The sequence below is a fragment of the Anomalospiza imberbis genome, chromosome 7 (genome assembly GCF_031753505.1).
Source record: "Anomalospiza imberbis isolate Cuckoo-Finch-1a 21T00152 chromosome 7, ASM3175350v1, whole genome shotgun sequence".
Lineage (NCBI taxonomy): Eukaryota > Metazoa > Chordata > Aves > Passeriformes > Viduidae > Anomalospiza > Anomalospiza imberbis.
The window spans coordinates 31,592,045-31,607,441 of record NC_089687.1 but is presented as its reverse complement, the minus strand read 5'-3'; the positions used below and the strand labels follow the sequence as shown (position 1 = coordinate 31,607,441).

The following is a 15,397-nucleotide window of genomic DNA, read 5'->3' as shown; positions in this document are numbered from 1 at the left end:
GTGAACATAAGACAGAGGGGATTCCCAAGCAAAAATACTAAAAAGCACTAACCAAAGGCTAATATTTAATGATTTCTAATAGAAGAATAAAAGGAAAATAAGAAAAAAAACCAACTTGTGACCAGAAACAAACTCAAGCAGAAATAACCAGCCCTGGTTTCAGCTGAACAATAAGCAAAACTAGGATATGAAAGGAAAAAAAAAAAAAAGGGGAAACAACTTTGAGGCATTGACACAACAGGAATTATTTGAAGTTAGAGGCACAAGCAGAGAGATAAGTGATTAGAGAAAATCCACTTTCAGGGAAGCTTATTTTGTCTGATGACATTGGTGAATAGAATTGTCCTAATAGACATCTTTTAGCTTTATTAAGGTAGAGAAGTTATTGTAGTGGGATGATAGGAGGTTTTTCAGAGGCATTGCTGCTTTCTGTTGCTAATAGTGGCCATATACTAATGTAAAATTACTTGCCATATGGGTACATTAGTTTTTTCTTGAATACAAAAAGCTGAAAGACTCTAAAAAGAGCTCAAAGGGAGATAAAATATCACGCTGAATTGTCTGCTTTGTTTCTACAGCAAAGACATTTTTTAGAAAAGTTGAGTGAAAGAGAAGAAAGGAGATTGATGGGTATTTTACTGTTTTGGTGTTTTCTTTAGGAACTTTATTCCTAGTTTTGTTACTGAGGCTATCTTTTGCTTGGTGGAACAAATATGTTGTTTACTTGCTTATTGACATGGGTGGGATTGGCTAGGCAGGGGCAGGTATTGAAATGAACATTGAACAGCAGAGAGCCATTCCACCCACCTGTGTGGGAGTGTGAAAGCGCATGTTTGTTACCCAGCTCTGAGGATCAATTGCTGAGCTGACAGCAGGAACCATAAGCAAAATTTAATTATTCCTTATGCTTTACCTAGCAAGAAGTGGGTGGTTGGAAAAATACCTTGTCATTGCAGAAGGCTATGACTGATTACTGATGTCATTATAAAATCAACAGGTATTTTCCCTTTGTGTCCTTAGGTGAAGGGAGGCTAAAAGGTGCAGCACCCAGAACAGCACATCCCTGTTGCCTTTTGGATGGTTTTAATAGCTCTGTTTTGCCCAGCCACACGTTGTACTGCCATAGTTCTGTGACCTGTTTGCTCTTTATTCAACAGATAAGCACCCATTACTTTTTTGAAAGTAATACAATAATAACATAAACCTTTACAAATTAGAACAGTTATTGCTTTCAAAGGGATGCTTAGACTCCGCTCTGAGGTGTGCTGAATGTTAAATAGTCACTAGGGGGATGTAGGAGTTCTGGATGGAGTTTGGGTTCATCTTGAATGAGTTTTATCACAGCATTAAAATGCTGCTTCATCAAGAGCAACTTTTCAACTTACCTAAAAATATTGCACTCCAAGTAATAGAAACTTAAATACACTCTCCTTGGCATTTCTTTTGAAAGTTCAGCTGGGCTTTTTGCCTGAGCAGTTTCAGATTAGTTTTAAGCAATAGATCTTTCAGATATAGTCTCACATATGGCCCAAATTCTGGGAAATGTTTACTCCTTTACCTTATAATTATTTTTGATGAAAAAGAAGTTTTAATGAAAAGCATCTGAAGATCATGGTTATCAGCAGAACTTGAACTAAAATGCTAACTGCACGTGGTAAAGGGAAGGCAGCTTTTAACCTCCATTTGTGGCACATGGATGGTTCTGTCTGAGGGATGGCCTTGTCTGCTCCTGAAGGCAGGGGCATGAAAGACCACACTGTAGCTCTCCAAGAGTAACAAGTCCAAGACAAACAATACAGAGAGAGTTCAGCTCAATTCCGGTCAGAGATGGATTTACAGGTATGTTGTAGTGTTCTCTGGATTGCACAAGTTCTTCACACCTGTTACTCTGTTTTATAGAATGCACTATTACCTTTTAGACAAGAGCTGAATTTTGCCTGCAACATTGAAGTCCATTTATAATCTGTCTACAGGCTCAGCTGCTTTTCATTTAAAGCATAAAAAAGAAGGATTACTATTAAAGGACGAACCCATGAAAAATGATGTGAGATACTTACCAAGAAAATGGAAAGAAAGTATGGCTTTGAAATGGGTGGCAAAGAATAACACAAAGCTTTCATGGTCTGATAGCTACGGAAATGTGTGAATTTGTGCCTGGTGAAAGCAATGAAGACTTATGAATGTGTTCATAAATCACACGGATCAGTTACAAACTAAGGAATAATTCTGTTCATTTCTCACTCCTGTAATTCAAGAAAAATATCTAAGAAGCCTAGAGGGAAACATGTAGGTTGATTCAAATATCTAAGCAAGCCTGTTCCAAGTCTCTCTTTGCAGGTTCTAGCTCAGGGGGTTGCTTTCCACTAAAAGGTTTGATGTTCTGTTCTCGTTGCTTGAAGGCACCTGTTTGTGCTGGGAAGTCTATACCAGAATCTGGCAGTTAGCAATCCCAAACTCCAAAGTGATGCTTCTTCATGTTGTTTTACCTAAAAAGACAAATTAATTGTCTGAAATTTACTGAGGATTCTTAGATGCCACCACCACTGGAAGAGACTAATGGCACTTTCTCTTTCCAGACAGATATATTCCAGAACAGAGAGCGTACATAAAAATATTTACTGTGCTAAACTTCTGTGAACAACGTGTTTTCTGTGAAAAATAAGTAAGCAAGAAATTTCATTATTTTGGCTAGTATTTATGACCAATGATGAGAGCAGTGGCCTTAAAATGGTGGTATAGCTGACTACAAAGGATGTAGATTCATTTCTGCAGCACAAAAATAATGCTGATAGGTCATTACACTCCAAACTGTCAGCTACAAGGTAGTTCAAATTGGATGCTTATTCTTCCTCCTACAGATCACAAAATGTGGTGTATATCGGGGCTTTATTTCTTTTTGCAGTGTTAGATTCTTTTTTGCAGTATTAATGCCACACTGCCTTCATCTTTCAGATACTTCCCCTAGCCTTTCAAAAGTATTTCCCAATTTCTTTACTTGTAACTTTTCTTGCAACTTTTATACATGAAAAGTAATTCAAGGGTTTTTAATGTTATATTAAAGATGGACTTCCATTGTCCATCACTAAGGCTGTGATTTGTATCTATTGTGAATAAGGAAACTCAGCCTTAACTTCATATGCATCTACATTCAGTCTTCAGTAAAGCAGTATTCAGTAAATGAAGTATTGCACAAGGAAAAGAAAGGGAAGTTTGGATTATGACACACATATATTGAATATTGATTTGGTCTTGATTAAAAGCCTCAAATAATGCTTATGTTTTGTGAGACCTTGACTAGGCTATTTTAGTAAACTTTGAAGATTTCACTTTCTAAATTACCTGTTGATAGATACTGTAGTGTTGATGTCAGGAGCTTAGAAATTCTTCCAGATCTCCTTCCAACATTCTGCCAATTAGAAGTCCTGAAAGCAAAGGCTTTGTATTTCAAGGTTTTACTCTTGCACAAATATTTTATTAATATATTGCTCTCTTTGAATTCCACAGGAAAAATCTTTGTGAGTTTTGTGGGAGCTAACTTGAAATTTATCTTTGGTTTACACATCATTGAGTAAATTTTTGTTGCAATGTTTTTCAAATACCATAGAAGAGTAATGGTTTCTTTGATTCTTTCTGTCATAAACTAGTGGCACAGTTATTTTTTTAGGCTATCTTAGTGATCTAGGTTTTTGTCATAGACTTAGCAAGCAACTTAGACCATTCAGATATTTTCAGAAGTAGATGTTCTACCACAATTCAAAGGATGACTGGCTCAGGAAAAAAAAAAAACAAACCAACAAAACAAGCATTTCCTACTCTTGTTCTCTGCAAAGAATACTATATGTCAGCCTTTAGTTTTTAATGAAAATTCTCTATTGCTTCTTCATTTTCTCAAAACTTTAGAATGAAGTGCCCAATGTCTCTTTGTTTCTCTTGGCTTTTTGATGGGAGGTTTATAACCAGCATTAGTCTGTGAGAAGTTCTACACAGAATATTGCTTTTCTATTTCAGAAATATTTTGCAGGGGTGACTATAATAGTTTTAATGTCACATATTCCCAGAAAAAGCTTCAGGGATACAGAGTCTGACAGCTTTTGGGATGAAAACTCTAGTAGCTATGACATAAAGGACCTTCTTTATATAACTTGTTATTACACAGCTATAACCAGCTCAGATTTGCAATGAGCAGCAGTAAATCAGTCACCACCACCCACACTCAAGCATTGTCAGCAGCTTGTTTTTCAAATCCATTTAGTACTGGTTTCCTCAGGCCCTGAATGGACTCTAACAACTCAATAGCTAAGACATCTGGTTAAAATTGTGTAGCCTATGGCACCTACCAAATCAAAGTAATGTAATAGCTCCTTCAGCTCTTAAAGTTTGACAAAAATGGGAAAAAGGGTAACAGCATAACAAGCAGAAAAAACTTTCAAATATCTGGCAAGAATCTTTTAATAAATGGGAACATAAGAGGAACATAAGGAATAGCGTGATTTTGAGTGAATAACTCTTCAAATCTTTGAAACATGATTACATTCCCAGTTAATAAAGCTAGAACAGACATCTACTCATGTTTTTCCTCTTTCCTGTCTCTATATCGTATCTTCTAATGTATATAAGCCTCTGTCATAAAACCTCTCCCAAAAGTGGTTTTTATTTTGCCAAATCAAAGTGAAAATTCAGGTAATATGATGCTATACAGCTTCCTTAAAGAGACTAGCATCTGCTCTGATGAGCTGACCAACAGCAGCCTTGTTATGTTCTTGGTGAAGTCTATAGATAAGGCAAATAATTGGCAGGCTACATCCTTCTGGCCTTTGCCATCTGTGATGCCTAAAATGATCATACTGCTAATGATGTCCTTCCCTTTGCTAAAATACAGAGGCTTCCTGCTGTTGTTATTGTCTAAGGTCATTAAGATGAATGTTGTGATATCTGTTTACAATGTGGCAATTTACAGCTCTTTTGGCAAGGTGAGGAAAATTTTAAATGGGGATGTACATTGTACTCCCATAACAACATTAAAGGAGCTAGAAGTTAAATAGAAAATTTGGAATAGCTTCTCTGGCATTGTTTCTTCATAAGAAGGACTGAACAGGAGTTGTTTTGGTTTCTTGTTTCATGTCCTTGCAGAGTAATGTCATGTAGCTTTTGGTCTATGAGAGGTGAGGCAGCGCCCAGAAGGGTGGGGAAATTTCTCAGGTTCTGTAATTGGAGCAATTCTTTAATCTCTGTTTTCTCTAGTAACTATTTTCTGGCAAATCAATCCAAGTGGGTGTAGGCACACAGTATTTGGTGACTGGCAGTGGGGCCGTGCCGTGGCACACAGTATTTGGTGATTGGCAGTGGGGCTGCAGCCCAGCCTCATCCCCAGTGGGCACAGCTGTGAGAAGCAGGTGAGCAGCATTGACAGCAATGAGCCATGGAGTGCCCAGGTGCACTGAGCAACCACCAAAGGGAACAGAGGGCACACAGGTGCACTGCATGAACATCAGGGTATAAAAGGCTGGGCTGAAGAACAAGAAGGGCCCATGCTTGCAGCTTTCTGAAGTGCCATGGTGTTACTCTGTGTGGGCAGGTGCCTGAAGCCTTCTGATGAGGTAAGGTGTTACTCTGTATGGGTTGAAGCTTTCTGAAATTGTGTGGTGGTGCTCTGAGTATTGTGGCTGTCTCCACTGTGGTATATGCTGTGGTAAGTGAATGGTATTTTTTCTTTGATATCAGCTTAGCTAAAAGACTTCTGATTTTATTGCTTTTGCTTGTCTTCTATTATCTCCACCCAGTCATCACCATCTGTTGACATGACTGACATTTACAGTCTCAGGAGAACAACAAAATCAGACCATTCGTGTAGGAGCCAGACTGCAAGCCTGAAATGGAGAGGGACATTTTACAGGGGCATGTAGTGATAGGACAAAGGGATATGGCTCCCAGCAGAAAGGGGCCGGTGTTGGTTAGATACTAGGAGGAAATTCTGAGGCACTGGAATAGATTGCCCACAGAAACTGGGCTGTAGCCCTGGAAGTGTTCAAGGCTGGTCTGGATGGGGCTTTGGGCACCCTGGCCTAGTGAAAGGTCTCTGCTCATGGCAGTAGATTGGAACTGGATGTTCTTTAGGGTCCTTTCCAACCCAAACTGTTCTATGTGTTTCTGAAAGATTATTTTGACTTTTCCTCTGAGTATCCTCTTTTCATTTCTCATGTGCCCAGTCCTTTGCTCAACTTCTCTGTGACACACAAGTATGATAGTCTTGGTAATGACCTGAATTTGCCCTCTTGGAGTGTGGGGGATCTTGTTCACTGAGCAAGGTAGGATTCAGTTCCTTTTGCTTTGTCTTTTACTTTATGGACCACACCAACTAAAAACTAAGAGGCATAGGTATTAATGAGAGAGTTCAAATATTTCTTGCTCTACTTTTCCTCTCAAATAATGTCCTCATTTCACCCTGAGGTTACCACTGTTGATGAGGGAAAAAAGCCTGACCATAGAAGGAAGATGTCACATTTTCTTCTTTCCTTCAAGCACTATGCAGCAAATTTAATTAGAAAATAGGTTTGCTCTACATTCCTTTTATTTAGTCATTTTGGTACAGATTATGTCAAAAAAAATCACAGAAGAACTAGAAAGCTTCCCATGTACTGAATATTTTTCTGTAATAAAATGTCTCACTTTAAGAAAAAAAATTGCATGCAGAGGGGATTTTGAAAAATGTCATTTCCTGACTAATATATTCTATACATGTAATTTTATTGCATTTAAATGATATAACTTGACTTTAGAAAAAACCTACCCTGATTTCATCAAGCATACTTTACTTCAGAATACCCAGCAAGTAAAAAAACCCAGTCCTGCATAATAACTTATTTTTAGCTTCTTCTGGTGTAAAATCTGCTGTGGCACCAGAAAAAAAAATTAAAGTGCCCCTAATTTTACTTCCTTATTGCATCACCTTTGAAAAACTCATAGCATGTATTTCAATAGCCGAAATGTTTTCTCTTTGTCTAGAGTGTGCTCTGCTTTGCAGATGACAGCTGAGCTTGTCTAATCAAACTAAAATTGATACGCTTACTGAACAAGGCTGAGCACTTGTTTATGATCTGAACCAAAGACCACCTTTGGATGTATGTTGTGGAATGTCAAGTAGATAAAGATGCTTCCTGATGCTGAGATGAACTGCAGTTTTGCCTAAGGAAGAACTGCATGATCTGTCTTTTTGCTTTCACAAAAAGCCACACAAACATGAAAAACACGCAAGTGAAGCTTAAATGTTTTATCACAAAGCTTAAAACTTGTGTTAGATGAGTTTGTGTCTGTTTCTTGGAGAAACTCTAAAAAATAAGGTTCTGCATAGCAATGAACTTTTACTTTTCTTCAATGATTTCATACAATTCCTAGATTATCTCTTTTCCTGTTCTCCCTGTCACTGTTTTTGACATGGACAAGTGGCTGAGATGTATGCAATGCAGCTGTCAGCTCCAACCAGATGCTGCAGAAAGGTGTAAGGGAATAGCTGTCAGTAACAGCAATGGTCAAAAAAAAAGTTTATTTCTGATGATGACTTGTGTGTCATCTGTGAATGAAATGTGTTTTGCTCAGATTCTCCTTCAACTGTCTTAATATTCTGTAGACAGGTTTAGTAGGGGTATTTTTTTTTCTTGTTTGGGTTTTTTTTTTCCCCATCTAAAGTATTTAAAGTTTAGTATATGAAAACAGTAGCTGAAAACAATTCCTGTATTTGATGTTATTTAGAATTTAAAGTTCATACAATTTCCTCAAGTGTTTTCCATTTTCCTTCTTTCTCAGAATTCATTTTCTATTTATGTTTTGGGATGTAGCTTGTTAGCTTCCTAGCAAAGTTGACAAATAACTCTGAAACTATGTGAAAAGTACTTGTTTCCTTTGCTTGAGAGACTAAACTGATGGAAAATTTCAGTCATTTTCTGATGTCTAGAGCAGACAAACTCATTTACTTGGGTTTTGTGTACCTGTTTTGGAGCTCGATTGGTTTTGATTTTTATTTTAACCACTAATGGAAAAGGCACCCACACTAATTAAATTTTTATGTATTTCATATTTATGCATGTAATTATGTAGAGCTTACTGATTTAAAAAGCTGCCTGTTCCTGACTTCTATCCTTCATGGCCTTTTTCTGTCATGAAACTTTTCACTCTGGACCATAAATTGCAACCCTGAACTGTTTTCCATCTTGTTTTTAAAACAGGAATATACCTGCTGCAGACAAAATACCTTTGCTTTGATTTCAGTGACATATTTTGCTATCTAAATGGCCATTCTCAAGGTTTGTCTACTGATTAATATAAAATGAAAGGCATCTTTCATGTGTTGTTAAAGAAAAATAATTAGGGAGGAATAATAGATGAGTTCCCTGCCTTTCCACAGACACTACATGCCCTATTATTGGCAGAAGCCCACCAGGGAGAAAAGAAATATGGCAGACATGAATTCCCAGCCTTTCAACAGGAAATGCTTTGTCCCTAACTTGCACGTACCACGACTGTCATAAAAATATGTTGGGTTACACCATTCTGGTGTTTCTGAAGCGCATTTTAATGGGGAGTGCATGCCACAGACGCTCTCCAAAGTGAGTGCGATGTTGAGCATCTGTACCCTACAAAATTCATTGCCGCTTTAACCGAGACCAGCGCAAGTGTCTCCTATCTTTTCTTCAGGAGATGCGTCCTTGAGGAGTGTAGAGTTACCAAATTGCGTTCCTCACTTTCTAACTGCCGCTTACTCTTCGCGCCTTCCCTCCGCCGCTCGCCGTGGCTGCGCTGCCCAGCCCTGGCGGTGCCGGCGGGAGGCAGGGGGAGCCCGGGAGCAGCGGCGGCGGCCCGGCCCGGCCCGGCGGCGGCGAGCCCGGCAGCGGGCGGGGTCCGCGCCCGCCCGCCCGCGCTGACGTCAGGAAACTTTCGGGGCGGCCGTGGCCGGAGCGGGCGCCGGGAGCGGCGCGGAGAGGCGGCGGGACGGGCTGCTCCATCCCCGGCAGGTACGCGGGGCCCCGCGCCCGGCGGCACCGCGGGGCCCCGCGCCGGGACGGCCCCCGCCCCGCGGCGCCGGGGGGCGAGCGGGGCGCGGAGGGGGCGCGGGGGTCTGAGCGCCTGTTGATCTGGTCTGAGCGCTGCCCCGGGCTCTGCCGTCGGCGCGGAACTTGGCAGGGGCGGGCGGAGCTCGGCGCGGCTGCCGCGGTTCGCTGGCCGGGCGAGCGGAGCGGGCTGGCCCCGGGGCAGCCACTCGCTCCCCCGGCTCCCGCCTCACCTGCGCGGCGGAGCCGCTGCCGCGGGGTCCGCGCTCCGGGGGCCGCCGGCAGCGGCTGCTCCCAGCCCGGCACCCGCACGGACCCGGGGGTCTCGACGCACGGGCAGGGCTTTGTGAATTTCAAGTAGCTGCGAGTGATGAGATGCCTTTCATTCGGGGTTGGGGTTTTTGCCCGTTGTAAGTACAGTAAAGCCTTTATCCGAGACGAGGTTTTGTTTTCCTCGTGTGGCTCCGCCGTGGCAGCCCGGCGGTGCTGGGCGGCAGCCGAGCTCGCCGCTGGGGCTGCTGAGCGCTCAGTTGTTGTACAAGGGAGGATCTTCGGCTCGTAACCAAACCCAAACCACCAAGATAATTTTAACTCCGCGTGTGTCAGGAGGGTGGAGTGCTGAAGGAGTTTGCTCGATCATCATGCGAATAGAAAGAAATCTGAGCGAGGACTGCAGCTCTGCCTTGGAGTCGGGGAGGGAGATTCAGGGAGAAATTCTCAGTTTGAGAGGGTCTAAAAGTTGTATGACAATTAGCGGAACGTGTAAAAGTATGATGTTCATTTCATTTCGCTGTCCTTCTCATTTATTAGAGGGCACCGAGAGTCAATCAAAGGCCCGTAAAGGTTAATTGTATTCTTCATACAAAGGAATCGACTCCCTTCCGAAGAAATAGATTTCTGGGGTCTTTTTTTGAGCTTAAGACAGTTATTAGGTTTCTGATTTAAATAGCATGCAACTTTTCAACTTTTCAGTTTCTACAGTTCCATTGCAGTTGCAAGTTCTTAAAAAGTCATCTTTATGGAAAGAAGTTATCACCGCTAAAAAGATGTTAGATCCTCTCTAATAAACTGGAAAGCAAGACATACACAATGGTGATTATGAAGGTGCTTAGAATGAGCAGAGACTCACATAAAATATTATAGTAATATATTTGTTGTATTCAGTATAAATATAAATGTCTATATTTGTGTGTTATGTGAATACTTTTCCTTTTAAAAGTTATTTTCCATGATTTTCTTCCCCTGTATGTTAGATGGACATGGAACATGAGTGGCACCTTTCAGTTGTTGTAGGGATAAGCAGAGCTTCAGAGCCACTCACGGTATCAATCAAAATAAGACAAAACAAATCGCCAGAAAGGAAAAGAATATCTTTTTGAAGGTCAAGCTTCTATTTATGTGGTCATTTCAGAATGAACAGTAAGTTTTGCCTCATAGTTGTAGATTTACTTTGCTGGTTTGTCATGCAGTAGTATGTCAGGTACAACTTCAAATATTTGGAGATTATCCACTTGAACTTGGAGAAAGAAACAACAGAACAGGGGGAAAATAATTTCATTTTTATTAGCCATACACACACTTTTCTGGGATGCATTTTAACTATATGAATACAGATCTTATTAAAGGCATATGTTTACATGAATGGCTTGGACAAAAAGTGGTTTAGGGATTAAAAGCCTGGTGTTATGGCATAGTGCTGAAGGATGCAAGGGGGAACTTTTGTTTATACTTTCAGCAGAGCTACAGTGGCAGGAATATCAATGAAAGGGGACTGGAAATAAGCAGAAAAAATACAATGCTGGTTGCATGAGAAGTTAGGATGTCGTGATTGGGTGTGTCTTGTGAGCGAAGAGTACAGAAGTTAAAATTATTGCGACAGTGAACTGTGATACAATGTTCTGTATAAAGCATTTTAAATCTCCATAGAAGATCTCCTGCTACTGGAGGACCAGCCAGGAGGAAGATGTGGTTAACAGGAGTGGAAAACAAGAGGGGATGTTATACAAACGACTGGTTTGTACTGCCTCTCCTTAGCCTTTGCAGGTAACTTTGTAACCCTTTTGAGGGTTTTTCTGGAGTTCAAGGATTGTGCCTCTACTCTTCTGCGAAACACTCACCTGAGGTGCCGTTTCAGAATTTGCTTTACAAGCTCACTTTAGTTTGCTAGTCTATTGCTTGTAGACAAGGTTACATGTTGTGGTTTGGTAGCAGTTTGTAATGTACGGTGTTTGTAAACACTGAGGGATGCTCTAAAAGTCATAATCAGGAGACTTACATGAAGCACTTGAGAGGTCTAATACAATAAACTGGACTTTGTATTACAATTATAGAATTAGTTTTCCTCTTGAGATAATCCTTCAAGTGTGTATTGCTAGAACATGTCATAAGAACATAATTAGAACTACCAGCTGAATTAATTAAAGGGCAGCTTCAGCTTCAACTGGGGAACTGGCACAGCTTGAAAGAGAACAGAGCGGGAAACTTCCATATCACTAACTTTTGGTCATACCTAGTATGGCTTGTGTCAGAATTCTAATTTTGTCATTTTTTTTCAAGAGAACAAGTAGAACACTGAGAGCTGGAAAGTCCACCAGGTTCTGTTTAAAAGAACTGCAGGTCCCTCAGACTTTTCAGTTATCAGTGGTGGAATGCATGGCAGGAGACGAGTCTGTGTTCCAAGTACGTCAGCTCTTGAGGCAAAAAATTAGTTAATGACTTAGAGTTGTTGCACAAGAATATGCTAATTGGGCAGAAATAAACATTTTCCCCATTACCTTTTTTGCCTTACTGTAATCTGATTTTAGAAGGGATTACTCCTTTAGAGACTCAGGTTGTAATCCAGAAAAGAGCAAACAGTACTGGCCCTGTTGGGAGACACAGTGCCTCTGCAGAGCTACCTAACAGCGTTCTCTTTGGTTCTCTTACCTTCAGAATGTAACTGTGTATGCAGATACATCTGTCAATATCTTTGGAAGTGATTTCCTTCCTAGTATCTCCTGAATCCTTGAGATCAGAATGTTGGCTTTGTGCAGGCAGATAGCTTTGCTACCTCACTGCCAGTGCTCCCCTGAACATTCCCTGTGACTTAAATGCTTAATCAGGCTGTTCTGTGACTCTGCTGTTGTGGGATGGCCAACTACTGCCAGTGAATGGGTAGCCTTGATCTGGGCTTACAGTCACAGCCCGTGTTGGTTAGGGTTGGAAGGAAGAGAGAGGTAGGCTTACTCAGTTATCTAAATTTTGTGGTCTATCCTCAGGGCACAGACCTGAGTGCAGTAGTGGCATCACTGCCCACCCTTTCAGTCTCAGATATGTAACTGTGGAACCTTGTCTGTGCTGCTCTGTTTGCCCAGGGGCGCTGCAAAGACTCTGGGAATGGTCGGTAGTAGCTTTTGAGTCTTAAAACTGTTTTTTCTTAAGCATTTTAATGCACTTAAAATGCATTTTTAACCTAGGCTGCAGCTCCACTGCATGTAATAAGCAGATGGTCTTCCCTTAAGGCCCCCTCTTGCTGTATGGTTTCAGAGAGCGTTTGTTACACTAAACTGAACATCAAGAGTCTGAAGTGATGGTACCATGGATTTTATCCAGGATCCCAACAGAGAATTTATCCAGCTGAAAACACATCATGAATTCCCAGGAAAGCATTTCCACTTTCATTCCTCCTCTCCTCTGCCAGTTTAAGCAGATGTTCTTATCACCAGGCTAAGAGGGCGCTCCGAATTGAACTATGTTTGTTTCGTCAGGCTGAAGTGACTTTTGTTTCTGATGTGTAATTACATATCGGCAAAGACAGAATGTAGAATTTTGTAACTTGAAGGAAACAAACATATTTGTAGAACTGACAACACCTGGGTTTTTGACAGACATCTAAGTAGTTTTCACTGAAGCAAGAAGCAGAACTCAGGCTATAACACCTACAGTTTCACACAGGCTGCTTGATAATTTGGCAAAAAGTACTGGGAAGCCTCTTAGATTAAGGCACTGGATTTCTTTAACTTCTGCAATATTTTTTTCTGTTTTGAAGAGCAGCCATTAAGAAATTCTGTCATTTTAACTCCAGAGTCTGGCATATTCATCTCATTAGTATATAATCACTTGGTTACTACTGCATTTATTTTATGTTGCACCCTAAGCGCGCATATTATGGTTTTATTCTGAGAACTGAGCTGTGTTTTCTCCATTTACTATATCACTTGGAGTTATAAAGATTCAGCAACATCTGTGCAGCCAAGTGTTTTTCTGTGTATTCTGTCAGCAATACCTGATCAACACCCTTGTCTTGCAATGGTGTGCACAAGTGTAAATTGGTAAACAATTCTCTTAATAATGTGCTGGTTAGAGACTGCAGCTGGCTCTGTTGACAGAGTTTAGGTGGGGTGTGTTTTTTTTTTTTTGGTCACCAGAAATTAGAACTATAATCTGTGGAAATTCTGGTTATTCCTGTGCTGCAGAGATTCTGAGCAATGCAAGCAAATAGCATTTTTTTTGAAAAATATGGGAATTCTAAGGCAAATCTTTTGGCATTCAAAAGTGTGTGATGGCTGTTTGCAGTTTTCTTTATTGCTTTGTGGAGAAGGGTATGTGAGTTCTCCAGTACTTGGAAATAAATACAGATACAGAAACCTAATCTCTTCAATCTTCTCATAATTCCTAAAATAACATGAAAGCTGTAAAACTGCATGCAAATTCCTCCTCATTCTTTTCAAATAGAATGGACTAGTTTTTTGAGGACTGTTGAGGTATCTGGAACATTTCAAGATCTTTAATGTTTTGGTGTTTTTTTTTTTTCCAATTATTTCTCTGCTGTCTCCATCCCCTTTGTTATAATGGGGGGAAATTCTGACCAAAGGCAAAATGCAGCAGTACCATAATGTGCAAAGCAGAATCCTGACTAGTACCTGTTGTGACGTTAAATATTCTATTCTGTTTCCATTTTTGTTCTTTTACATGCAGATGTCCTATCTTCAGTTCCTTCTAGGCAGAATGGGACATTAGGTACTTAAACATTGTGCTTAAACATTCCAGGTGATCTACTCTAAATCCCTGTAGCCCTTAAAGGCTTTTTTAGAGATCTCAGCATTCAAGGCAAAATCAAAATTCTTTTCCACTGGACAGAAGGCTGGGATGAGGTTGCTCCTGCTGTGGAGAAAGATGTCTGGAAGGGAGGTGGATGCCCATTCTCCCCTGGGTCTTGCAACTCTCCTTGTGGCAGGGGACCCTGGGGAGAGCTGGTTTCTTCCCAGCTGCAGCTTTGGCAAGTCTCCTCTGTGCTAGAGCTGGCAATTTATATCTGCTGCCCAATGTAATTATTGGTTTTCCTGCACACAAACGTACTCCTGATATTAATGAATATATTTTCTCTTTTGTCAAATTGGGAGCTTTTTTTTGGGTGTGTGTCTGTGTTTGCACATCTTTTAAAGAAGGTGTCTCTTGGAACAGCAGCATTTTTTTCTTAATCTGTTGTGAAATCTTCTGGAACATATCACTGAAGTGAGGTAATGAGCCCAGTAAAATAAATTATTTTTCCTTCAGTCGCATCTCAAAATGTTGTTTGGAACAGCAATCTTTGCATACCAGTTATATTAGGAGTAATTTAAGAAAGTTTCTTGTGTCCTCAAACCTCTTTTTTTAGTGTTTGTCCAAGCCATCTTTCCAAATGCCTTGCTGTGCAGATATGTACAGTCTCTAATGCTTTCTTCCTACACGCTGTGTTGGCAGCTGAGTGAATTCAAAGATCATGAGTCAGGTTCCCTAAAAAAAATAGATCTTAAAAATAATGAGATTTAAAACACTATAGGCTCTATGTGAGCATTTAGTATTATTTTCCTTCTATAAAGCTTTTTCTTTACACAGGTATGTAGATCTGAACTTTATTTTGTATTGAAAACAACTTATTTTTCACACAAACTCCAAATTTTAGGACTTGGGTCTTCAAGAAAAAAGACTCTCTTGTGAGTCTTGCCCCACAGCTGAAAATTGTAGCTGATAGCTTTAATCTTTTTTCTTCTTCCTGATTGATAAAGTGGCAGAAGCATCATTTCCAAAGCAGTGGACGCTTGGGATCAAAGTTGAACGACGGTTTCATGTTGCAGGGTATCGTATGCCCAAGTCATACCTGTTTTGGAGTAACTGTAGTTAAGAATGATGTGTGGAGTCTTGTTAAAACAAAGTGAGAGGTGAAGTGTATATGGTAAATGATGCTGAATCTTTTCTTGGGATAGAAAATAGCAGCAGGGGACTGTCGATGTAGCCAGCAGAAAGTTTGAGACATTAACCCCCACTGTGGTGCCTCTTAATCTGTTTCACATGTGTAAGCTCTAAAGCAGAGCCTACTGTGGATTTGTAAACACAAA

The 15,397-nt window shown here is 40.5% G+C and overlaps 1 protein-coding gene across 4 annotated transcripts in view; it reads left to right on the top strand.

Moving 5' to 3' along the window:
* Positions 1-15,397, top strand: part of GULP1 (GULP PTB domain containing engulfment adaptor 1) — a 169,770-nt gene that overhangs the window by 13,180 nt on the left and 141,193 nt on the right. Inside the window, exon 1 of one of the 4 annotated variants that reach the window (XM_068196387.1) lies at positions 8,865-9,005. The exons of the other annotated variants lie outside the window; for them this stretch is intronic. The gene's annotated coding sequence lies outside the window, so the exon portion shown is untranslated. Of the gene's footprint in view, positions 1-8,864; positions 9,006-15,397 lie in introns of those variants that run through there. 4 annotated transcript variants of the gene reach the window in all.